The sequence below is a fragment of the Megalobrama amblycephala genome, linkage group LG4, assembly GCF_018812025.1.
Source record: "Megalobrama amblycephala isolate DHTTF-2021 linkage group LG4, ASM1881202v1, whole genome shotgun sequence".
Lineage (NCBI taxonomy): Eukaryota > Metazoa > Chordata > Actinopteri > Cypriniformes > Xenocyprididae > Megalobrama > Megalobrama amblycephala.
The window spans coordinates 13238446-13265739 of record NC_063047.1 but is presented as its reverse complement, the minus strand read 5'-3'; the positions used below and the strand labels follow the sequence as shown (position 1 = coordinate 13265739).

The 27294-nt window shown below is 34.9% G+C and overlaps 2 long non-coding RNA genes across 3 annotated transcripts; both read left to right on the top strand.

The window, feature by feature from the left end:
• Positions 1-3066: 3066 nt before the first annotated feature.
• Positions 3067-4027, top strand: LOC125266081. Its single transcript, XR_007184425.1, has 3 exons — positions 3067-3388; positions 3571-3627; positions 3715-4027. It is a non-coding gene; the product is annotated as an uncharacterized LOC125266081 (long non-coding RNA).
• A 13787-nt stretch (positions 4028-17814) lies between these two features.
• On the top strand, positions 17815-21689 carry LOC125266716. Of its 2 annotated transcripts, XR_007184547.1 has the most exons (3): positions 19124-20281; positions 20363-20465; positions 20572-21689. It is a non-coding gene; the product is annotated as an uncharacterized LOC125266716 (long non-coding RNA). The 2 variants fall into 2 exon arrangements; XR_007184546.1 differs by having other exon boundaries at positions 17815-20465.
• Positions 21690-27294: the final 5605 nt, after the last annotated feature.

Sequence of the window (27294 nt, the reverse complement as noted above, 5' to 3'; positions counted from 1 at the left end):
GGTGTTTCATCATTGGTAGCTGCCAAGCCACTCCCTAGCAACCAAACAGAGTACCCTAGCAACCATTTTACAAGACCTATATCTCTGCATCAGAACATCGTAGAGACATGGGGTTTGGTTTATATTTTCAAGCAGCCTTTGGAGTATCATCATTGGTAGCTGCCAGGCTACTCCCTAGCAACCAAACAGAGTACCCTAGCAACCATTTTACAAGACCTATATCTCTGCATCAGAACATTGTAGAGACATGGGGGTTGGTTTATATTGTGAAGCAGCCTTTGGAGTATCATCATTGGTAGCTGCCAGGCCACTCCCTAGCAACCAAACAGTACCCTAGCAACCGTTTTTCAAAGAACTATATCTCTGCATCAGAACATCGTAGAGACATGGGGGTTGGCTTTTTTGACTCATGCTAGCAAACTGGACTTCCAACATGCTACACATGCTAACAGTGAATAGCTTCATGCTAATAGCAATTAGCGCAAACTAGCAAAAATGTGTTAGCATCATTTGCCACTGCAAGCACCATTCACATTTTCTTCAGGAAATGTACATTCTAGTTATTTTAATGCTGTCAATATAGTAAACATCACGCGCAATGTAATAGGCTATAAATAGATTATTGTGCGCAATGTTGCCACTTATAGCATTCAAATGAAGTTTGTTATTATCAATTTGATAACAAACTTCATTTAATGATTTTTAATGACATTTATCCATCCCATCTCACAGCCTTTTAATCTGATCGTATCTTTATAATAATAAAAATAATAATAATAATTATTATTATTATTAATACGCATATTAAACCTAAATAAAATAAATAAAATGATGAATAAAATTAAGTTTTTGTCTAGGCTATATCAGTGAATGGATTTTTTTTTTTTTTTTAGCTTAAATATTCTTTTAGCATATAACCAATTAATAATAATAAATTATTCGAACTTTATTCAAATGCTGTCATGGGCACGAGGGTCTACAAATGATAACAGACGCTCATTTATCCTATCTTCACGGCTACAATACAGTCATAAAGTCACATTTTATTGGCATGATCTGGCATTTAAAGTATTTTGCAAAATATAGCTAACAACTGAAGGGGGAATGAAATGAAGGGGGAAATAAAGCAAATAGGGCTACATAACAATGAATAAACAACATTTAACCAATAATGATAGCCTAACAATAATAATAAATAATATAAAAATATGAAATAAAAAATTAACAATCAGTGAATGGATTTAAAAGACTGTTGGATGTGATAAAAATATACATGGCATATTCTAATATTTATTGATAAACTTCATTCGAATGCTGCTGTAGGCATCGCACACAACACAATAGGCAACATGTTAATAATCACTTCTTAATTCCACGCTTTTTCTTAATTAAAAATAAATATCATTATAATCGTATCCATTTCTGATAGTTCCAGGTTGCTATGGTAGCGCAGATTGTTTACACATGTAAATCGTGGCCATGAGAAATAGATGTCGTTCCCTCAACATAATGAAGTCGTGGCCACGAGAAAAATATCTCGTTCCCTCACCATATGATCTTGAGGCCACGACTTTACATCGCGTGGCTACGACATCATTTTGTCGAGGTAAAAACATCCTTATGTCGTAGCCATGAGATCATATGGTGAGGGAACGATTTATCACGTTCCCACAAATTAATATCTTGTGGCCACGACATATTATCACGTTCCCATGAGTTTATATGTCATGGCCACGACAAAACTAAGTGAACCGAACATGTCCCCTCCCGGTCACCGTAGGATAGAATGGGAACGGGATGCTGGGTTCTTTGTACAGGAGCAAGCGGCAAACCTCACCCAGTTTCTCGTGAAGCCAATACGGAAGAGTAACTTAAACTGCGATTCATCGACTGGCCGCTAGGGACAGGCTGCAAAAGGGAGCAGAATCTCATTGACCATAATGTTAAAACAGCCAAGTTTACAGCAGAAAAAAACATGTTTACACTCTGGTTCAAATTGTGTTTTGGTCTATACTGCTAATTTTGCCCTTCATGACAACTCTGGGGGGGGTGAATTTTTTTATAACTCATCCGTTTAAATTATATTAAGCCTTAAAGTTCTGCATAATTAAGGGCGTGGTCATTTGAGTGACAGGTGGATTGGCGCTGCTGTCTGTGAGCCGTCATGTTACCTCAGCAGCTAATTTCAGCCACTGAATTTGGCATCTCAGCCGTATTTGTGCCTTTTTTTCTGGATTATTTTATACAATATATGGCTTGCTGCATACTCGAGACAGATGTCAGTCTGTGTACATGTGCTCGCATGCGGGACACACGTTGTTGGATCGTCGTGGCATTGATTAGAAGTTTTGTTCCTGAGATTTACTACAATGACAATACCAGGAAGATATACAACTCCAACAGCACTGCTTGGATATAACTAAAACTGCTGCACTATTTTGAAAAATTATACTTTGGATACATGCTCATTAGTTTGAGAGAACATTTGAGAGTTTTACAGATATCTGGTAAGTATATATGTACGTATAAAGTTTTACATTATAAACGATGCTCAGATTGCATCCTTTTTTGAAGAACAATGATGGAGAGCAAATCATTCTGAAGATATGTAATGCAAACGATGGATAATATATAAAGATTTCATGGATTTAACGCTTTCATGAACAAAAAGTAGTTTTTTTTTATGTTTTGAAATGGACATTTTACCCAAGTGCAACGGATTGGATTCATCTCACGATCTCCATTTCATTAAAGGTATGAAGTTCCAGTTGATTTTTTTGTGTTATTTGCACAGCCCACACAAATTAATTAGCCTACTGGTGTTAGAGCATCTATAACGTTATCTTAAAAAACACAGTAGATTGACAGTAAACCTTTAGTACTTTCTAATGATATTGTTATCTTTATTAATATTTTAGATAGTATCTAAGATAGATATGCTAGGCGGGCGTGGTTTCAGCAACAAGTCGCATGGGCTCCAACCACGTCCCGCCTCTTTGCCCGTTTTCAGTTATCCGGGAGTGACGTGCGGTGACGTGCAGCTAAGATGGCAGCGGTCTCATTTTCGCTTCAAAACTGCTGTTCAGAACTCTATGGGTGACGTCACGGACACTACGTCCATATTTTTTTACAGTCTATGTTCAGGAGCAGGCTGGTGCTAATTATAGCAGTGGATAATGCAAGCAGCTAAGGCAAGGTAGCAACTGCTGTTTTTATGATTTTGTTTGTTTTCTAAGTATAATGTTATGTTCCTTGTTTGTTGCAGTATGTGATGGTTCAGCAGCGGAACTGATGACTATTATATCAGTGGATAGTACAACCAACTAAAAAGGACCGGGGCTGATGACTACTATATCAGAGGATAGCACACACTACTAAGACAACAAAGGTAGTAGCTGAATCAGTAGTTTTGATTTATTGTTCTTGTTTTAGAAATGTACTAACGTGTGCATTTTTATCGTAGGACTAGCACCGATTGTTATGTTTATTTTAGAGTTTTGTAGCTATTCTATTGTGTAGCCGATGTGGGGTTTTAATGAGCTTTGAACTCATTAAGTGTTTGCTTTTTAGTGTACTCAGGATATGTTGAGTCTTTCCCTTCGATAAATGTTCAACGTGTATCGGAAGGTAACAACATATAGATAGTTTTTATGAGAAGGAATGGTGACTGCTGAGTTGTTTGTTTTAAATGTTTTTGTGTTTGTTTCTTTTTAGGTTTTCCCAGGCGGTTGCACTTGAGGGGCAGTGGGTGCAGTGTGGTGTTTTTGTGTATGCAGTGGTTTGGTGTGTGGGTTTTCACATAGTAAGTATTTGCTGTGGTGAATGATTGGTTTGAAGTATTATTTTTTCACTCTACTTGTTCTTCAGTGTGCTGCCTGGTTTGTTTTGTTCTTTTTTATTTTTTTATTGTGTCTATACTGGAGTACTTTGGTGTTTCCAATAAAACTATGTAAAAGCTTCATGAAGCAGTGTTTTGAAATCGGCCATCACTAAATAAGTCGTTATTTTGTTTTTTTGGCGCACCAAAAATATTCTTGTCGCTTTATAATATTATATTGAACCACTGCTCACATGAACCGATTTAAATATGTTTTTACTACCTTTATGGATCTTGAGAAAGGAAGTTTCATTGCTCCCTATAAATCACTGAGCCATCGGATTTCAACTAAAATATCTTAATTTGTGTTCTGAAGATTAACGAAGGTCTTACAGGTGTGGAACGGCATGAGGGTAAGTAATAAATGACAGAATTTTAATTTCTGGTTGGACTAACCCTTTAACAAAAATAGCTCTCACAAACTTACAAAAACTAACTAACAAAAAATATCTATATCTTTAGTTTTCTTCTTCATCCTCGTTTTCCTCTTCATCCTGTTTTTCTTCCTCATCCTCCTCGTTTGCCCATCTATATTTTGCTGTAAAGCTGATCTTTCCCAGTTTTCCCAGTTTTTTTGTTAGGCTACTTAACAAATAATGAAAATTAAATAGAAATTTATAGGCCTATATAAAGCTGTTACATCACAAGGTACAAAGGAAGAGCACAACGAGCTGAACTCATTGTAGACGATAGCTGAAGGTTGCTCTACTGATACACGAAGTATCTGTTATTCAGTTACAGACGACTGCACAAATCATGCATACTAATGAAAACATATAAACTGTTACCTAGAAGTAAACAACTGTAGTTTAGCATAAGTCAGCTGATAATATAGTTACCTTTATGGAATAATCCACTAATGTCTTGAGATACAATGTGAACTAATATTCTCAGTTGCACGTGCATTATTAATATATGAATATTAACTCATTAATATTCATGTATGCTCTGCCTTCGGAAACTGAAAATCTCAGAAACCGAAATTCTCGTAAGTAGAGTATCATATACACTGTGTCAGAATGATGATTTATGGCCCTAATTTATGACCCAAATTTCTGTGTGTTGTCAGTCAAGCTGACTGGACAGTGGATGTCAAATATGTTTTATGGGGGCTGTGAGCCTTGATTGGCAGGTCAGTGGTTGTCAATGGTTGTTTTTTATGGCTGAATTTATGGCTGTTGTCCCCTGATTGGCAGGTCAAGAGTGTCAATGAGATATAGGGTGAGTTGGATTTATAGTTAGATATATGGGTAAATTTATGGAGCCCAGATTTGGCATTTTTATGACATTTTGGTGAATCCTGGGTATCTGGCTTCTTCTAATCTGTTGGGAACTGATGGTTGCCATGTTTTTCCTTTGATTGTGGGATGGAAGTCACCCTAGCAAATTTCACACCTCACTGTTAAAATCAGTGCTGTTTGGTCAATGGGGTATATGTTAATTGAGTCAGAATATCTGATTCAAGACATTAAGGATGTATTATCCCTACACCACACTGGCTATATTTATTTAAAATTACATGTCTGGGCATGTTCTTTTTTAGAACAACTGTGTGTGTGTGTGTGTGTGTGTGTGTGTGTGTGTGTGTGTGTGTGTGTGTGTGTGTGTGTGTGTGTGTGCGCGTGTTGGCACCATAGGATGATCAGTAATACCAAAACTATAGATTAATGTTAGTTCCTAAGACAAAGAATCAGAAATATTCATCAAGCCAAAGAGTCCTCATTAACCACACACACCAGAATAGGTGTTGTTTGGGAAATGTTCTTTCTGGAGCATCTGTATCTGTGTTTCCAAACTCACCGATATGATCTATGTTAAAAAGACAAAAGAATGAAAAACATTTATTTAACTCACAGTGAAGGTGATTCTGAGTCAACCCGGTGGGGGGATCCTCTGTGTTTGTGTTAATGGTTTTACGACATTGCTTAGATGTCTTCATCTAAACCTTTCTGGTGATTCGCTGGGCTCTCACACAAAAACATCTTATGCTGATTTAGTCTACATAACATTATTCAATTCAATTCACATTTATTTTTATAGTGCTTTTCACAATATGCATTGTTTCAAAGCAGCTTTACAGGGAGTGCATGTCAACGTTTCAATAATCTGGTATCAGAGTGTGCAAGCTGTGCAATTTCAGAAATGTATATACAAATCACCCAGTCAGCTAACAATTTATTAATTTAAATAATGTATTAAATTATGGCAGAAACAATGTGCTCACTGAAGTTATGAGAATATGTTAACAAATAATTAGGATATATAGAAAAATTTAGCACTGGTGCATGTTGATCCAGAGTTTGGGGTCCTTGCAGGGGGTTGGGGTCATATCTCCACAAGGGTTGAGGCATCTGAAGTCTTCTTCAGATCTGAATGTGTCTTTACTTTTGATACATTTGAAATGTTTTAGTTTTAATAGTTAGTGTGTGTGTGCGCATCTGTGTGTATGTGTGTTGCAAAAGAACAAATACATACAAATACAGTAAAATAAGACACACAATTTTAAACGTTTAAATATTTATACATTTGTTTGCCACAAAAGCAAGACATGTTGTCTATTTTCTTTAAACTTTTTACTTTTATTTTATTCTTTAATTTCTTTTAAAACAGTCTGATGACCAGCATTTTTATAACTAATGTAGCTGAGTGGTTTCCTCACATGAGCAAAAACTAATCTAGGTGTAATCTTTGTGAGGGCAGAACACAAAAGTTTGTGTTGAGTGATCAAGATTCATACTAAAAGAAAACTGTGAGTATGCTTAAACATGTAATTATACAATATTCTCAATAATACAACATTTTCAATAGGAATATTATGTTTTCATGTTGTTTAGTTTGTTTGTTTTTACTATCACTTTTTTAACTTCAACATACAGCACAAAATTAAAGAGATGAGTGTAGAATGTTTCAACTATTACCATAGTCTTTGACCCCAAATAAACAAGTGTTTTTCTCTATATGTGTGTGTGTGTGTGTGCATGCATATGTGCGTGTGTGTTGCAAAAGAACAAATACACATTTACTTCAAATTTCTGAGTTAAATAAGACATAAGTGATTTTAATCATTTAAACATTTATACATCTGTTTGCCATTAAAAGCAAGGCATGTTTAAACAAAACTTTTACTTTATTTTATTCTTTCATTTCTTTTAAAACAGTCTGATGACCAGCATTTTTTATTACTAATGTAGCCAAGTGGTTTCCTCACACGAGTAAAAACTCTTTGAATTTGTTTGTGACAAATACATAATTCCCACTTAGAAAACTTTTTAAAAAAAGTATGGATGAACCTTTTTTCTTTTGACAAAACTACATTTAAAATTATTTACCTGAGGTGTTTAACAACCACAAGGGAATCATGTTGATCATTAAGTTTTAAGCATATAGTACAAACATGCAAGGCTCAAGAAAACTAATCTAGGTGTGATCTTTTTGAGGTCGGAACACAAAACTTTGTGTTGGGTGATCCAGACAAAGCTTTATACTAAAAGAAAATACTATGGAAGTCATTTTCAAACTGAAAGTATGCTTCAACATGTAATTATATAACTCAATTATACAACATTTTCTTTTTTTTCAACTTAATTTTTAGTTTCCTTTTTTTTTATTTTCTTTTAAGAACAAACTTACATACATCCTGTGTGTAACATACATCATACATGTCTGTTTTTACATTTTTTTTGCAGGACCACCTAATCACCAACCATAAACATAAAACATATTTAACAAACATTATACAACAAAAATCTTCACAGGAAATACATAAAAGGAAAAAAAAAAAAAAAAAAAAACACACAGCAACAAAACACCAAAATAGAAAACCATTAACAAAACTATATAACTAAATTAATACTTGAATCCAACCAAGGAGGGTGGGACTTTTTATTTATTCATTTTAATTAATTATAGGTATTACTATTGCTAGGTATATATTACTAGATTTGCCATGCCTGGAAAGCCATCAGTCCCAGTCCAAAGCCATTCCTTCTAACCAGGCTGCCCATCTTTTTTTAAATGATGCATGTTCCAATCTAAGACTATATGTTATTTTTTCCATAACATATATTTCTTTAATTAAAGATAACCATTTATTACAGGTTGGAGGCTCCCTCTGGAGCCAATTTTTGGTGATAGCTTTTTTTGCAGCTACAAAGAGTATTTGGAGTAAATATTTTCCCTCTTTAGATTTCACCTCTTTCATATTGGCCCCAAGAATAGCCATCATGGGGTCTCTATTTAATTTTATAACTAATGTTTTCTCTGCAATATCAAATACTTCATTCCAAAAACCTGTTAATTTAGGACAAGTCCAAAATATATGTGTGTGATTGGCCAGAGCCTCCCCACAGTCTCTCCAGCAATAAGCCGTTTGGTTAAGATTGATCTTGGATACCACTACTGGTGATCTGAAAAATCGGATTGAGCATTTCCAGCTGAATTCTCTCCAATTAACCGAATTCGTTACTTTATGCAAGTCAATAAAAAATTTTCGCCAGGCCTCTTCATTTATTTCCTTGTTAAACTCGTTTTCCCATTTGTGCCTTATATGTTCAATATTATCTTTTTTCATATCAGATAGGGCCCGATATAAAGTAGATACCGGTTTACCTGCCTTCTCATTAAGCTGAATTCTTTTAAAATATTGTTCTACTGGTGATAATGGGTTTAGAATTTCTTTTGAATTTGGATGTTTGAGGAGAACATTTCTTATTTGAAGATATCGGAAAAAATCAGCTCTTGGTAAATCAAACTCTAATTCCAGCTGTTCAAAGGTTTTCAATGTAGTACCAACTAGCAATTGATGAATAAAACGTAAATTGTACAGTCTCCACCTCTGAAAGCCTGAATCTAGCTGTAGGGGCATAAGTTTCTTTAAACATGAGATGTCTGACAAGGCAGAGTCCCCAGTTAAAAGACCAAAACTCCGCTGAACTTCTTTCCACGCTAAAAGAGTAGTCATTGTCCACCTCCCTAAACGGCTATTACAGCTCTTCTCTTCATAAAAAGGAATAGCTGCCAATGGCACAAATGAGCAATTTGTCTTCTCTATTTCAAGCCATCCTGTATCAGACCTATCTGATATCCACACTGTCATGGATCTTAATTGACATGCTAACCAATAGTATCTGAAATTTGGTAAAGCCCAGCCTCCTTGAGATTTTTGTAACTGTAGAACCTTGTATCTAACTCTAGGGCGTCTTCCCTGCCAGATAAATCTGGAAGTTAATCTATCCAACAATGTAAACATGGACCTTGGAGGTGTGAGGGGTAGTACCTGGAATAAAAACATCAGTCTGGGAAGGATATTCATTCTAATTGACTTCCAGCCATAGAGAGGGGCAACATTGACCACCTATCAAGATCACTTGTAATTTTTTTAATGAGCTTAATATAGTTGACCTCATATAATTTATCTGAATTTGGGGGGATTTTTGCTCCCAAATACGTTATGCCTTCTCTTGGCCATCTAAAATGAAAGGAAGCTTTTATGTGAGGGAAAATGTGTGTATTTAAAGCTAGGGCTTCAGTTTTATTAACATTAATTTTATATCCTGATAAATTTCCATATTGTTTAATTTCCTCCATTAATATTGGAACTGAACTTAGAGGATCTGAAACATATACAAGGACATCATCTGCATAGAGGGACAACTTGTGTACATAATTATCTATATCAATTCCTTTAATTTGTAAGTTATCTCTAATAGCCTGAGCCAGAGGCTCTATACTCATTGCGAACAATAGTGGGGATAGAGGGCATCCCTGCCTTGTCCCCCTACTTAATTGAAATGGCTGTGACAGACAGCCATTTACTCTGACCATGCTCTGTGGGCCTGAGTACAACAATTGGATCCACTTAACGAATTTAGGGCCAAATCCAAATTTCTCTAACACCTTAAACAAAAAAGGCCAAGATACGCGATCAAACGCTTTCTCTGCGTCTAACGCTAGTGCCATGCAAGGAAGTTGTTGAGAGGAGCTATATGTCATGATATTGAGTAGTCTTCGAATATTATCATGCAAATGCCGCCCGATCACAAATCCAGTCTGATCTGGATTTATCAGATGCACAACAATTCTCTCTATACGCCTAGTCAGTATAGATGTTAACAATTTGCAATCTGTGTTAAGGAGGGCAACTGGCCTGTATGAGGCACAATCCGTAGGGTCCTTCCCCTCTTTATGAATGACTGAAATTATTGCCTCCTTCCATGAATATGGCATTTTACCAGTTTCCATAATATGGGCATATGTTCTTTCTAATAAGGGACTTATAATGTCACTAAATGCTTTATAAAACTCATTTGTATACCCATCTGTCCCAGGGCTTTTATTATTCTTTAATTTTTTAATGGCTTCCATTATTTCTTCCTTTGTTATGGGGTTATCAATCATGTTTGAAGTTAAAATGTCCATCTTGGGGAGGTTAATTTTATCTAAATATGATTTAATTTGTTCTGGCTCTGAGCATATGTCTGTATCTGAGTAAAGGTTTTTATAAAAAGCCGCAAAGGTCTCTGAAATTTCAGCAGGTTTATACAAAAAAAAGGTTTATCAGCAGAGTTGGTCTTAATTTTTTTTACTATGTTTAAACCAATTTTTTTCCGCAACTGAGAGGCTAACAAACGGTTAGCTCTGCTCCCATGCTCATAAAATTTTTGCTTCAAAAATCTTAGGTTCCTCTCTACTTTCTCTGTGAGTAAATCATCTAGTTCCCTTCTCACCTCCTTGAGCTGTTTTAGATTCTCTGTTGTTGGGTTTTGCTTATGCTGTATTTCTAGAATTTTTATTTTTTGTTCGAGTTTGTTTTGCTTTTCTATCCTTCTTTTTTTTAATGTGGAAGAACATGAAATAATTTTCCCTCTTAACACAGCTTTAGCCGCCTCCCATAATGTTATGGGTGATGTATCTGGTTTATCATTAATTTCTAGGTACTGTTCAAATTCATGTCTTATATATGTTTTAATCTCTGGCCTTCCTAATAGTGATGTATTCAACCTCCATCTACTACATGAAGGTCTTTGGCCAACTTCCCATATCAGTGACACAGGAGCATGATCAGATAATGAGATATTATGAATTTCACACTCTCTTGCTCTATAGACTTCACTTTTTGGCATAATATACAACATTTTCAATAGGGATATTATGGTTTCATGTTGCTTTTAAAGTTTAGTTTGTTTGTTTGTTTGTTTTTTACTAACACTTTTTTAACTTCAACATCCAGCACAAAATAAAGAAAGTAGCTTAGTATGTTTCAGCTATTTCCATTTTCTTTGACCCTCAAATAAACAGGTAATGGAATGTTCAATGAAAGTGACAATATATAGTTAGATATTTTTCTGTGTGTGTAAATAGTTGTGCTAAAATCTATGTGTGTATTTTGACACATGGACATATTTTATCAGGGCTATGTCACACCGCTGTGATGCAAAGTTCCACACTTTTGCAAAAGCTATAGATAATTTTCAAACATAATCTTTATATAGAATTATGTGTATCCAAAACACCAAAAAAGAGGAAATCACTAAGAAAATAGGGTACAGCACACATTGAGAAGTATAGTTATAATAAAAATACAGAAACACATTCGTGAGCAGTTGTGAAAATTTGTAAATGTAGTTTTGCAAATTTTTATTACTCTCCTAGTTTTAGTCATCTTGTTCAGATAGCAGATGACACTGTTCACATTATGTTTGTTAGACTGTGTTTTGTTTTTTGCTGTCAACATTCAGAATAGGAATAAAAATTAAGAATTTAAGTGATAATCTTTCTGCTTGAGAGTGTTTGATTAAATTGATGTTTCTTTTAGTGCAACTTTCCAGCTTTCTATGATATGGGATCTCATGAAGCATCAACACGAAAAGTAAGTCTTGCTGTTTTACACTTAAGTACACTATCACTTACACTAAGCAACACCCTGAAGGCTGGACATTCATTAAAGTTTGAGGTTGTTCAACAGCATTTCACACTCTGGTAAAAAAAAATATATGCACAAATCACCATGTAAATTCAAGTGTCAAATAACTAAGAAAAGGGTACAACATACAAGACAAGCACCATTTATAATAAATACAGAAAACAGAAAAAGCCATTTGTGAGCGATTTCTAAGGTTGTTACAAGTTTGTAAATCTGGTTTTGTAAATGACGTTTTTATTACTCCACTAAATGTAGTCATCTTGTTCAGATAGCAGATGACACTATTCACATTTTGTTGGTTGGGATGTGTTTTTGTTTTAGGTGAAGACAAAAAAAGTGCTTTTCCTCACATGGGAAAGTATGTGTGATGAAACTTTTTTAAATATATGTGACCAGTCACGGAAAGTAGGGACACATGTCGGTTTTGGGGGATTTTGAGTTATTCACAGATTCTGAAAGTGCAGTCTCCAAGCTTTCCAACGATGTGTGACACATGGAAATCTGATAATATTTGGAGAAGTTGTGGCCATTTGAAGGTAGGCAATCAAGAAAGCTCAAGAGGGAGAAAAACCCCTTTAAAGTTTGTGCAGATCTCACCTGTTCTCACCTGCTGGGAGTGACAATAGGGCTCATTTACATCTCATTTAGATAAGCCATACCCCCTGTAAAGCTGCATGGACCGCATACTATTAATAATAAAGGTTAATGTGCATTGTAAATGTCAGTAATTTTTTTTTTTTTTACTTTTATAAAAATGATTTAGAGGCTGAAATATGTGACTTTTTTGTCAAAACTCTATTTGAACTTGTGCATTGTAGATAACATGTTGCAAGACACTCCTTTAAAATCTGCCCATCATTTTTAATGTTATTATTTTAATGTTTATGTAAAGAAAAAGTACATATTGATGCTAATTTTATTTTTATTTGCTGGTTTTCCACATAAAACTTGGTGAATTGACTTTTTGAACAGGATTCTATGATAACCGTGATCATTTTGGTCACTATAATCATGAAATGAAATGTTCTCACCTGAGAAGCCTGTTAAAGAAGAATAGGCAATCCAGGAAATAACTGGACTAACAGAGGCCAGAGATCGCTAACTATGGCTATTCAAAACACTTTTCAAGACAATAAATACACGATTGAGGCGATGTATGCATGTATTGACTGAATTTGCGTCTGAATAGCGCTGGCTCCGTGGGTGTGGCCGTATTAGCGGATAATGAGCTGAATCACGGACTTCTGACATGGCTCTCTTTTCATACAGATTACATAAACACAGAAGGTTTGTTTTCAATTTGACTTACACATTTTAAAACTTGACATTTCAACGTTTTTTCAGACATAAGTATAATTTTTTTATGATTAGTATTCACTAAGTTACAGTTCATTTTCTGAGAACTATCAGATTGGACTTTGTTCAGAGGGAGATGAGAGATCACGCATCATGTTAGTTTTCTTTATTTTTCAAAAAGCACAACATTTTTATTTTACTCTGAGTGTACACAAATAAAAGAAGACATTCTATAGTTTCAATTGATATATTACTTATGTCTCTATGACAAAATATGATGGAGTATTTTAAGTCTGTTTTGCTGCAATGTGAAAAAAACCCTGCAAAACGCGCCGGCGTGTTACCCGACTCCAGAGAGGTAATGTCTTATTATGCCGCTTTCATCGTCGCTCAGATCGTCTTCAGAATCAGTGAGCGCTTGTTCATAAGCATCCGGCTTGTCGAAGAAGTACTTCAAAACATTTTCGGTGTAATTTTGATATCAGCTAGAGCCGGCCAGAGCGCTGCATAATAAGTAGCCACGCATCCCAGTATGGAAATACACACAGACAATGACACGCCCCTACTGCGTGCTAGAATCTCCGAAAAACAAGCCGATTTCGACCTCAAAATGTACGCTTTTAAATATACCAATACTGCTATCTCAAACACGGAAAGGCTTCTTCATGATCTCAACTAACAGATTCTGCAAAAAAACGAAAATCACCAATTTTGAAAAAAAATGCTTCTTTCTCATTTTGCTCGAGAGTTGTGCTGCCGACTTGTGTCCCTGGATTTCGTGACGGGTCACATATGACTGAACTTTCTTATTTGATAAACCAGCATTTCAAACAATTTTCCTAAGTTGTTTAACATCTGCAGAATAATTTCTTTCAACATCCCGCTTGAGGTGAAAGATTATAGTATGTTTTCAACTAGGGCTGGGCGATATATCGCATGCGATTGTCACGCGCATTTCGTCAGTAAAGCCGGTTCCCTGATTGCCGCTAAATCGCCATCACCTGCTTTCAGATGGAGCGGCATTTAATAGACAGAGCCGTAGATCACTGATAAGCCACGCAATATCGCATTCATATCGCAGATGAATCGCCTTCGATAATGAACGCGATATTGCGTGGCTTTTCAGTGATCTACGGCTCTGTCTATTAAATGCCGCTCCATCTGAAAGCAGGTGATGGCGATTTAGCGGCAATCAGGGAACCGGCTTTACTGACGAAATGCGCGTGACAATCGCATGCGATATATCGCCCAGCCCTATTTTCAACTATTATCACCATCTTCTCTGTCTCAAATAAAGCTACTGTATGCGCTAAAAATCTTTGTACAAATCTTTGCTCTTCTGTCAAATTTGTTAGAGGGACTATGCTGCAAACACATTAAGAACCATAAAGTTACATGTCCTTGTAAAGGCTATATATAAAATCAAACAATCTTTGTAAAGGCTATATATAAAATCAAACAATCTTTGTACAGGTATTATATTTGCATAAAAGTACATTCAAGAGACTAATTTACTATGAACTTGTGTAAGGCATATAGGAAAAAAACAATTAGCTATAAAGAATACAGAAATCCTCTCTCCTGGTCTATTGTGAAAGTTTATGTTGTTTTGTAAATGACATTTTTCCACTAGTCGATGATGTTGTTTACATTTTGTTTCTTTGTTTTTGTATGTTTGTACAGTTTGTAAAGACTACTCTCAGAATGTGGTCAAACATGTTCACAGGAGTTAATGAAAACACTATCGAATACATCATAAAGAGAATTAAACGGCTTCTTCTAGTTCTTCGACATGACACTGCTTAAGACTAAACAAATGATATTCCTTTTAGGTCATCTTTCTGGTCTGTCTATGATGTGGGATCACAAGACACAACGCCCCAACATGAAAAGTGAGTCTTGCTGTTTTTCTGTTATACAGCTATTACACTTCAAACTTTTCTAACTATTACACTTGAAGCTGTGCATTTCATGGCACAGTCATAGATACACAGTTCTTTTGTGTTTGTCTTTAAGTAAATTAATTATAGTTGATAAGTAGTAGTTTTAAGTGAAAGGTGGGATAATTCAAGCCCTTTTTTATTCTGTCAACACCAATAATTTGACACCAGTGTTTTTTGGTGGCTGTCCTTTAAATCTGATCCAGAAAACATACATTGTGTTCTATGTCTATACCATTTGTTATTCTTTTTATGAAAACGTGATAAGCAGTTTTTGTCCTCAGCAACAAAATACTAAAATGTTCTAACATATCGTAAATGTTAATAGTTATAACTAGCAAATGCAAGTGAACTGTTTTTACTGAGATAATTTACAGTTATATGTGAAACAAACTCAGTCTCAGTCAGTTGGATTCTTGTTTCTATTAAACATTGTTATTGTACCGCATGTTTAACAATGCTGGTGTTCTCGGCCTCATCAAACTTCACACAAGTCACAAGGTTTTTCCCAGCAGTCAATTGACTCTGAAACCAGCTCAAATATTAGGATGTAACAGTTTGGAGACATTTGTGTTTATTATGCTTCTTCGATTTGTTTGCACTTTTCCTGAAACACACTGCTTTCGAAATTGTTTACCAATTTTTAGTATCAACATTTTCAGCTTATTGCTGTGTGGTTGTATTGTTTGTGTGTGTGTGTGTGTGTGTGTGTGTGTGTCTGCTTTCCTTACACATGGCAAAACAACTTTGAAAAACAAAGTGTTTCCTTGAATCTGGTGTAATGTTAGTGAACTCTAGGTGTTCTTAGCTTGTTTGTCCATGTACGTTCCCCATGAATTTGCTTGACTTAATAAAATAATGGTTTAAATCTTCGTCTTCGTCATCCCGAGTTTTTAAATAGCGCTGAAATAGATTTTTTGTGGCGGTATGTGGATACTTAATATAGCACAAGGAACTCTGAAATATGTTATCTTGTAAAACACCTAAGTCTTGTTTTTAAAAACGCTGACCCCTGACTGCTGAAGGTGTCACATCCTTGGATGTTTCACACCTACAGGCCCTATCTCCTGAATTTGGTATTTAAATAAGGTTTAAGATAAAGTAACTAAAACACAGAGACATTCTACAGCTCTAGCATTACAACGGCTACTCCAAAAACTCTTAAAACATCTGTGATGTCTGTACCACCGACAAGAAGTTCTGTTGAAACGGATCAGTTTCATATAGATGTCCCAATCTCTGTGTTCATTGCTATATGTTTTTTTTTTTTTTAATAAAACTGTGATCGGATCTAATGTCCCTGACTTCTAAGAATCTCTATGTTATAGAAATAATAATGGTTTATTCAGATTGCAGAATACTGTTTAAAAGTGTTTGTATATTTTGAAAAACACTAAAATTACCAATATGTTGTGTTATATTCAATATGTACAGTGCATTTTAATTTTTCTCAAAACAATTTAATATGACAATGTTACTAAAAGTCTTAAACTGAACATCTTACCATTATCTTCGGTATAGATGTTAACTTAAAGTTGCCATAGAATGAAATTCCATCCTATCTACATGTTATGGATCTTATTGTGAACAATTCATAAGCGCTTGTTTTGTTTGTTTTGTTTTGATCATTTTATTTTGTTTTTTGCCTCATATAGAATCAGGATTGCAAGTTTTGTCATACTGTTTTTAATGAACTCAGACATGGTCGTAAATAACAACAAGTGATTCAAACTTTTATTTCAACAATGTTGAATATACATTGAAGTTTGAAGAATGACATTACATACACAAGTAAAACAGTAATCATGAAATTACAAGTGGTCTAACCATAAAAGAAAATCTCGGCAGGCTATCATGTTTCGGTCTAGGGTGTAATTGACCAGTGTTTCAACAATTTTGCCAATGATAGTATCATCAGCATTGTTTGAACACAGTGAGACACAAACATCTGTACACATACAGAGAACCACAGTAACTCACATCCAGAACTTTTCACATGTTCGATACATTAGAATACCATGAAATTTGTCAGGGCTCTTACAACATCCATTAACTCTTTGAGATTTGTTACACATTTGGTATCCCCCTCACAGTCCTTATTCGAATCAAATGCAGCATTGATGATCTGGTGCATCAAGCTAACCATCTGTCCTCTGAAATAATCTTTAAACATACAGTCCAAGATCCCTTTTAGGGGGCACTCATTGCCCGTGGCGCACTGGCACGTGGGTGTCGGTGCACAGCCTCATCAGAACTCAAAGGTGGGTCGTTCTCCATCAGCTTTTGCGTAGACATTTCAAAAATCTGCTGCGTTGAAGATGGATTTTTCAGAACTCGACTTGGTGGATGGTATAAACTTTGTCCCCTATTCGATGCTGAAAGATTCTAATAGTTCCTGGAATCTCCTGTGAGTCAGTCCTTACATGTAGGTCTTGTGCATTCATGGTTTGAAGTTCAGGTTTTTGGGTCTGATCCCCCAAAGTGTGAGTCGAAGAAGCGTCAGGCTCAGACAGACAGGAATGTTGAAATTGATTTTGGCGGTCCATGTGACAATCAGACAATGTTCCCTCAAATTTTGCTCAAAGAGATGTTTGCAGTAGCACAGCAGTCCACGTTGGTACAGTTGTCTATAGGTTGCAGCACCAGCTCCCTCACACAGATCGGTTAGGAAACCCAGATTTCTTGTGATAACTGAGCTCTCTGTAGAACTTATCAGGACAGCCAATTGGGGACCGCCCTTGCCCCCTGTTGTGCAGGGTGTATGGGGGTTTGTCGTCAGGAAGTCATAAATAATGATATAAAATTTACGACACAATGTGCAACAGAAATAGCAAAATGTAACAGTCCTGCATACATCACCAGAGAGAAGTTTACTCACTCATTCAATCTACTTATGATATTTTGATTAAAAAACAAAATAAAATGATCAAAACAAAACAAACAAAACAAGCGCTTATGAATTGTTCACAATAAGATCCATAACATGTAGATAGGATGGAATTTCATTCTATGGCAACTTTAAGTTAACATCTATACCGAAGATAATGGTAAGATGTTCAGTTTAAGACTTTTAGTAACATTGTCATATTAAATTGTTTTGAGAAAAATTAAAATGCACTGTACATATTGAATATAACACTACATATTGGTAATTTTAGTGTTTTTCAAAATATACAAACACTTTTAAACAGTATTCTGCAATCTGAATAAACCATTATTATTTCTATAACATAGAGATTCTTAGAAGTCAGGGACATTAGATCCGATCACAGTTTTATTAAACAAAAACAAACATATAGCAATGAACACAGAGATTGGGACATCTATATGAAACTGATCCGTTTCAACAGAACTTCTTGTCGGTGGTACAGACATCACAGATGTTTTAAGAGTTTTTGGAGTAGCCGTTGTAATGCTAGAGCTGTAGAATGTCTCTGTGTTTTAGTTACTTTATCTTAAACCTTATTTAAATACCAAATTCAGGAGATAGGGCCTGTAGGTGTGAAACATCCAAGGATGTGACACCTTCAGCAGTCAGGGGTCAGCTTTTTTAAAAACAAGACTTAGGTGTTTTACAAGATAACATATTTCAGAGTTCCTTGTGCTATATTCAGTATCCACATACCGCCACAAAAAATCTATTTCAGCGCTATTTAAAAACTCGGGATGACGAAGACGAAGATTTAAACCATTATTTTATTAAGTCAAGCAAATTCATGGGGAACGTACATGGACAAACAAGCTAAGAACACCTAGAGTTCACTAACATTACACCAGATTCAAGGAAACACTTTGTTTTTCAAAGTTGTTTTGCCATGTGTAAGGAAAGCAGACACACACACACACACACACACACACACACACACACACACACACACACACACAAACAATACAACCACACAGCAATACGCTGAAAATGTTGATATTAAAAATTGGTAAACAATTTCGAAAGCAGTGTGTTTCAGGAAAAGTGCAAACAAATCGAAGAAGCATAATAAACACAAATGTCTCCAAACTGTTACATCCTAATATTTGAGCTGGTTTCAGAGTCAATTGACTGCTGGGAAAAACCTTGTGAATTGTGTGAAGTTTGATGAGGCCGAGAACACCAGTATTGTTAAACATGCGGTACAATAACAATGTTTAATAGAAACAAGAATCCAACTGACTGAGACTGAGTTTGTTTCACATATAACTGTAAATTATCTCAGTAAAAACAGTTCACTTGCATTTGCTAGTTATAACTATTAACATTTACGATATGTTAGAACATTTTAGTATTTTGTTGCTGAGGACAAAAACTGCTTATCACGTTTTCATAAAAAGAATAACAAATGGTATAGACATAGAACACAATGTATGTTTTCTGGATCAGATTTAAAGGACAGCCACCAAAAAACACTGGTGTCAAATTATTGGTGTTGACAGAATAAAAAAGGGCTTGAATTATCCCACCTTTCACTTAAAACTACTACTTATCAACTATAATTAATTTACTTAAAGACAAACACAAAAGAACTGTGTATCTATGACTGTGCCATGAAATGCACAGCTTCAAGTGTAATAGTTAGAAAAGTTTGAAGTGTAATAGCCGTATAACAGAAAAACAGCAAGACTCACTTTTCATGTTGGGGCGTTGTGTCTTGTGATCCCACATCATAGACAGACCAGAAAGATGACCTAAAAGGAATATCATTTGTTTAGTCTTAAGCAGTGTCATGTCGAAGAACTAGAAGAAGCCGTTTAATTCTCTTTATGATGTATTCGATAGTGTTTTCATTAACTCCTGTGAACATGTTTGACCACATTCTGAGAGTAGTCTTTACAAACTGTACAAACATACAAAAACAAAGAAACAAAATGTAAACAACATCATCGACTAGTGGAAAAATGTCATTTACAAAACAACATAAACTTTCACAATAGACCAGGAGAGAGGATTTCTGTATTCTTTATAGCTAATTGTTTTTTTCCTATATGCCTTACACAAGTTCATAGTAAATTAGTCTCTTGAATGTACTTTTATGCAAATGTAATACCTGTACAAAGATTGTTTGATTTTATATAGCCTTTATGTGGCAGGAGGGGTTATTGTTGCTTACGTCACAATGTTTTAGCTTATTGGCAGTGTCACTGGGCTATAAAAACGGGAACATGCGCGTTATCTGGGATGCGTCATTTGGGGAACTGTTGCGTCGTTAACGCGCTTCCGTCACTTCCCGGAACTGGATGTGAGTGCTCGACACGGTAAGAACGCGCTGCTAGTTATCTTGTTTTATATGGCCTGTGTGTTTACGAGAGGCGTACACTTTATCTAATGTGTTTTAGAGACTGCAACTTGGTTGGAGAGCAGTTCTACCTGGACTCGGCGAGTTTTGCTGCAATGTCGTTTATTATTGTTTACATGTAGTGGGTGTAGACATCGAAGAAGGTAGGTCGAATGCTGTTAATTTCTATTTAACCGAGTTAAGCGACGTATGCATTCAGGAGCGCGCTGATTAAATTGAGTATGTTCTTAACTCAACCCCTTTTCTTAGCTGTGAGAACCAGATGCACTTGCTGGGTCGCTGTTTTCTGTACCGGCGTTTGCTTGAAAAGACTCTATTTGTTGGCTCTTTATAGAAACATTAATCCCTGCAATTGGTAAGTATTCATGCACACGCATATGATGGTGAGAGAATATATCTAACAGGGTAACAGTCTCGCTTTATCTATAGGTGTTGTGACGGCCGTAACTGCAATCTATTCGGGGTGCTCCGCGTTTGTTATGGCTGCAGTGCTGTCCTGTTTCCAGTTTCTAATTTTCTTTCTTCGTTAATTTTTCTTTTCTGACTGCTTTATATCTTGTATATATCTATATATATACAATATATCTATATCTTATATCTATATTTTGTTTGCTCTTTCCAGTTGTATTAATACTATTTTTGTCTTTGAAGCTTGAATCATTTCAGTTTAAATTCCAATTATTATATTTTTGTGACTTTCTTTAGTCTATTTCTGCTTGTTTCTTTAGTTGCATTAGATTGCTGTATTGTTTTTGGGGTTTGAATTACCTTTGTCTCTAATTTTGATTATATTTTTGTGATTCTTTACTTATTATTTGATTTGCTTCCCCCAGTGGCGTTAGATTTTGTTTTGTGATTTATATCATTTGTTTAAAGTGTATTCTGTTTTTTTCTTTTTTGTTTACTTGTATTTTGTTGAAATTTTGACTTTTGCTTTAAGCAATCATTTGTTACCAACATTCATTTGTGTTATTTGATTGGTTGAGTTGCACTACCCAGTCTCTAAAAGTGATTGTGTGCTTGATTCTGATCACTTTTGTCTCGGCAGGGCCTGAGCACCAGGGGCAGAGGACTGGTTTTAGGTGGTGGTATATCCCTCACAAGTGTGCCGTGACCACCTCACCGTGTGTGTGTGTGTGTGTGTGTGTGTGTGTGTGTGTGTGTGTGTGTGCGTGTGGACACAGTAAAGTGCAGTGATTCACCTACAGGTGGTGTGGTCTGATTATCCGTTTTTACTGGTAAGCTCTAGCCCCTGCCCTCGACTTGTTCTAAGAATCTTAAGTGGCCTGTGTGGCTGGGACAAATGTCTAATTGTTTGTTTTTAATATTGTTTTTAATGATGTCAATAAAATAATTTTGTACTGTTACCCATGTCTCTGACTCTAATTAGTGATACGAATCTGTGTAAACAACTATAAGTGGTTTATTCTAATTCTTTGGGTGAAACTCCCAAAGTGGCGTAGTCGGAGTGAGTTTGACATCTTATAATTTCCACTGTATTTAAAATAAAAGTCCTTATTGCCCTCGAACCCCCGCCACATTTACAAGGACATGTAACTTTATGGTTCTTAATGTGTTTGCAGCATAGTCCCTCTAACAAATTTGACAGAAGAGCAAAAATGTACAAAGATTTTTAGCGCATACAGTAGCTTTATTTGAGACAGAAGATGGTGATAATAGTTGAAAACATACTATAATCTTTCACCTCAAGCGGGATGTTGAAAAATTATTCTGCAGATGTTAAACAACTTAGGAAAATTGTTTGAAATGCTGGTTTGTCAAATAAGAAAGTTCAGTCATATATTTAAAAAAGTTTCATCACACATACTTTCCCATGTGAAGAAAAGCACTTTTTTTTGTCTTCACCTAAAACAAAAACACATCCCAACCAACAAAATGTGAATAGTGTCATCTGCTATCTGAACAAGATGACTACATTTAGTGGAGTAATAAAAACGTCATTTACAAAACCAGATTTACAAACTTGTAACAACCTTAGAAATCGCACACGAATGGCTTTTTCTGTTTTCTGTATTTATTATAAATGGTGCTTGTCTTGTATGTTGTACCCTTTTCTTAGTTATTTGACACTTGAATTTACATGGTGATTTGTGCATATATTTTTTTTTTTACCAGAGTGTGAAATGCTGTTGAACAACCTCAAACTTTAATGAATGTCCAGCCTTCAGGGTGTTGCTTAGTGTAAGTGATAGTGTACTTAAGTGTAAAACAGCAAGACTTTTCGTGTTGATGCTTCATGAGATCCCATATCATAGAAAGCTGGAAAGTTGCACTAAAAGAAACATCAATTTAATCAAACCCTCTCAAGCAGAAAGATTATCACTTAAATTCTTAATTTTTATTCCTATTCTGAATGTTGACAGCAAAAAACAAAACACAGTCTAACAAACATAATGTGAACAGTGTCATCTGCTATCTGAACAAGATGACTAAAACTAGGAGAGTAATAAAAAATTTGCAAAACTACATTTACAAATTTTCACAACTGCTCACGAATGTGTTTCTGTATTTTTATTATAACTATACTTCTCAATGTGTGCTGTACCCTATTTTCTTAGTGATTTCCTCTTTTTTGGTGTTTTGGATACACATAATTCTATATAAAGATTATGTTTGAAAATTATCTATAGCTTTTGCAAAAGTGTGGAACTTTGCATCACAGCGGTGTGACATAGCCCTGATAAAATATGTCCATGTGTCAAAATACACACATAGATTTTAGCACAACTATTTACACACACAGAAAAATATCTAACTATATATTGTCACTTTCATTGAACATTCCATTACCTGTTTATTTGAGGGTCAAAGAAAATGGAAATAGCTGAAACATACTAAGCTACTTTATTTTGTGCTGGATGTTGAAGTTAAAAAAGTGTTAGTAAAAAACAAACAAACAAACAAACTAAACTTTAAAAGCAACATGAAACCATAATATCCCTATTGAAAATGTTGTATAATTGAGTTATATAATTACATGTTGAAGCATACTTTCAGTTTGAAAACGACTTCCATAGTATTTTCTTTTAGTATAAAGCTTTGTCTGGATCACCCAACACAAAGTTTTGTGTTCCGACCTCAAAAAGATCACACCTAGATTAGTTTTCTTGAGCCTTGCATGTTTGTACTATATGCTTAAAACTTAATGATCAACATGATTCCCTTGTGGTTGTTAAACACCTCAGGTAAATAATTTTAAATGTAGTTTTGTCAAAAGAAAAAAGGTTCATCCATACATTTAAAAAAGTTTTCTAAGTGGGAATTATGTATTTGTCACAAACAAATTCAAAGAGTTTTTACTCGTGTGAGGAAACCACTTGGCTACATTAGTAATAAAAAATGCTGGTCATCAGACTGTTTTAAAAGAAATGAAAGAATAAAATAAAGTAAAAGTTTTGTTTAAACATGCCTTGCTTTTAATGGCAAACAGATGTATAAATGTTTAAATGATTAAAATCACTTATGTCTTATTTAACTCAGAAATTTGAAGTAAATGTGTATTTGTTCTTTTGCAACACACACGCACATATGCATGCACACACACACACACACACATATAGAGAAAAACACTTGTTTATTTGGGGTCAAAGACTATGGTAATAGTTGAAACATTCTACACTCATCTCTTTAATTTTGTGCTGTATGTTGAAGTTAAAAAAGTGATAGTAAAAACAAACAAACTAAACAACATGAAAACATAATATTCCTATTGAAAATGTTGTATTATTGAGAATATTGTATAATTACATGTTTAAGCATACTCACAGTTTTCTTTTAGTATGAATCTTGATCACTCAACACAAACTTTTGTGTTCTGCCCTCACAAAGATTACACCTAGATTAGTTTTTGCTCATGTGAGGAAACCACTCAGCTACATTAGTTATAAAAATGCTGGTCATCAGACTGTTTTAAAAGAAATTAAAGAATAAAATAAAAGTAAAAAGTTTAAAGAAAATAGACAACATGTCTTGCTTTTGTGGCAAACAAATGTATAAATATTTAAACGTTTAAAATTGTGTGTCTTATTTTACTGTATTTGTATGTATTTGTTCTTTTGCAACACACATACACACAGATGCGCACACACACACTAACTATTAAAACTAAAACATTTCAAATGTATCAAAAGTAAAGACACATTCAGATCTGAAGAAGACTTCAGATGCCTCAACCCCTGTGGAGATATGACCCCAACCCCCTGCAAGGACCCCAAACTCTGGATCAACATGCACCAGTGCTAAATTTTTCTATATATCCTAATTATTTGTTAACATATTCTCATAACTTCAGTGAGCACATTGTTTCTGCCATAATTTAATACATTATTTAAATTAATAAATTGTTAGCTGACTGGGTGATTTGTATATACATTTCTGAAATTGCACAGCTTGCACACTCTGATACCAGATTATTGAAACGTTGACATGCACTCCCTGTAAAGCTGCTTTGAAACAATGCATATTGTGAAAAGCACTATAAAAATAAATGTGAATTGAATTGAATAATGTTATGTAGACTAAATCAGCATAAGATGTTTTTGTGTGAGAGCCCAGCGAATCACCAGAAAGGTTTAGATGAAGACATCTAAGCAATGTCGTAAAACCATTAACACAAACACAGAGGATCCCCCACCGGGTTGACTCAGAATCACCTTCACTGTGAGTTAAATAAATGTTTTTCATTCTTTTGTCTTTTTAACATAGATCATATCGGTGAGTTTGGAAACACAGATACAGATGCTCCAGAAAGAACATTTCCCAAACAACACCTATTCTGGTGTGTGTGGTTAATGAGGACTCTTTGGCTTGATGAATATTTCTGATTCTTTGTCTTAGGAACTAACATTAATCTATAGTTTTGGTATTACTGATCATCTTATGGTGCCAACACGCACACACACACACACACACAGTTGTTCTAAAAAAGAACATGCCCAGACATGTAATTTTACATAAATATAGCCAGTGTGGTGTAGGGATAATACATCCTTAATGTCTTGAATCAGATATTCTGACTCAATTAACATATACCCCATTGACCAAACAGCACTGATTTTAACAGTGAGGTGTGAAATTTGCTAGGGTGACTTCCATCCCACAATCAAAGGAAAAACATGGCAACCATCAGTTCCCAACAGATTAGAAGCCAGATACCCAGGATTCACCAAAATGTCATAAAAATGCCAAATCTGGGCTCCATAAATTTACCCATATATCTAACTATAAATCCAACTCACCCTATATCTCATTGACACTCTTGACCTGCCAATCAGGGGACAACAGCCATAAATTCAGCCATAAAAAACAACCATTGACAACAACTGACCTGCCAATCAAGGCTCACAGCCCCGATAAAACATATTTGACATCCACTGTCCAGTCAGCTTGACTGACAACACACAGAAATTTGGGTCATAAATTAGGGCCATAAATCATCATTCTGACACAGTGTATATGATACTCTACTCTCGTAACACCGGTCAATTTAATGGCCCATTGAAAAACAATGAAAACCAGGACATTTTCATCACATTATAAAAAACAACCAGGACGGCCAGGACAGGACGTGAAAACAGGACGTTTGGTCACCCTACTTTAAATATATAAAGTATATTAGCATCATATTTTCACAATACAACTTTTAACACACTTTATAATTGTATTTTAGTATATTTTTCTAAAAATATTTTAGAAAAATATACTTGAAGTTCAGTTTATTTTTTTAAAGTATTTATTTGTACTTTATAAAAATATATTTGAGGTATATTTTAACTGTGCTGAAAATGATCATTGTAACAATGCACTGAAAGTATATATAAAAAAAACATTATTTAATATCCTGACGTAGTATATTTAACGTTAAATTTGAGTATATTTAAGTTTACTTATTCATCCTTGGAATTCATTACTTGTGCTTATTTCAGTATGACTAATGCATTAATTTAATATAATTAAATTTAAGGCCATTTTTTAATATATGCAGTGTAGCCTACAATTTCCAAATATGTTTAATAAGTTTACACTGGCAGAATCATTTTACAATCATACACACAAATCTATATTAAACAACACACCAGCAGCACAAGTAACGTTAATGTGAAAAAATGTTGAGTGGTTGAACTTGAGATTTATCGAAATTCAAATGTCTGTTCAACTTGGTCATCGCTTTGCGATGTCACTTGATTGAACTGGTCAGAATTCCCAAGATTGAGTCTTGGGAATTCTGACCAGTTCAATCAAGTGACATCGCAGTCTGACCTTGATGGCGAGGACAACAGGCTAGGAATTTAATGGCCTACGCGATCCTGGAAAGAACCGGAGAAAAGTGCTGCTATTTGAAGGTAACAAACGGATAGCGAGATTTCGGCTTGATATCTCCTTTTTGAGGTTGTGTGAGGTGGTTTATGACACATGTTTGTATGCAGCACCAAAACGCCCCGTTCATATGACTGGTAAAATCGGCCCGTATTCTGTACGATATTAATTCATAAAGTGTTGTATGTTTGACTATCCCATACAGAAATGTAATATATGTCAATATATGTAAATTACATATATCAGTGCCCATGTATGCCTGCTGCATATATGAGAATATATGCAAAACTCATATATGTAAAACACATAGACATATATGAAACATATATTTCAAAATATATCAAAAATGGCCGTTTTCATGTAAGTGCCATATATTTTCGCATATATGCACATATATGTGAAATATATGCAAGACGCATATATGTATACATGCATATATGTATTTATTTCCAGAGTACATACTTTCACTTATATTAGGGATACAAATATGCTTCTTATATGATGACACCATGTACTTTCACTTATATTAGGAATTCAAATATGCTTCTTATATGATGACACCATGTACTTTCACTTATATTAGTGGTACAACTATGTTTTTTTATATATCCTGCACATATATTTATACTCATTCCA